Genomic DNA, 465 nt, shown 5'->3' on the forward strand with positions numbered 1-465 from the left:
CAGATGGGGTTTTATTTATAGCAGTTCTGCCCAGTATCAACTTCTGGACCTTTAAATAGCTCGGGGGTCGTGCGTGGGGGTCACTGAGATGTGCGCCGTGACTCAGCGTCTCCGAGGCTTACTAGGTACCTGTTTGGGGGTCTCGTTCACGTCGCTGTCTGGAATGGCGTTTCACTGAGATGACCAGCTCCCGTCCGATTGCTCAGCCCCCGCCGCACACGCGAGCATGGGGCGCCTTCCATTGTGCTCTATCGATCTGCAGCAGTTTGCTCGAGCTGCGTTCAGAAGCTGGTGGAGGAAGGTGGGGAAGGGTCCTCTCAGCGCCGCCTTTGCCGGGGGGTGCCCCCTGCCAAACCCCTCTGTTTGCGTGTAGCTCATTTTGCACGCCAGTAGGTAGCACTGGTGAGCAGAGGTGCCGACGGAAGGCTGCCAGTCCGTGGTTATAAATTATTATTCATTTCTGAT

This window comes from Pteropus vampyrus, unplaced genomic scaffold, assembly GCF_000151845.1.
Source record: "Pteropus vampyrus isolate Shadow unplaced genomic scaffold, Pvam_2.0 Scaffold376, whole genome shotgun sequence".
In the NCBI taxonomy this organism is placed as follows: domain Eukaryota; kingdom Metazoa; phylum Chordata; class Mammalia; order Chiroptera; family Pteropodidae; genus Pteropus; species Pteropus vampyrus.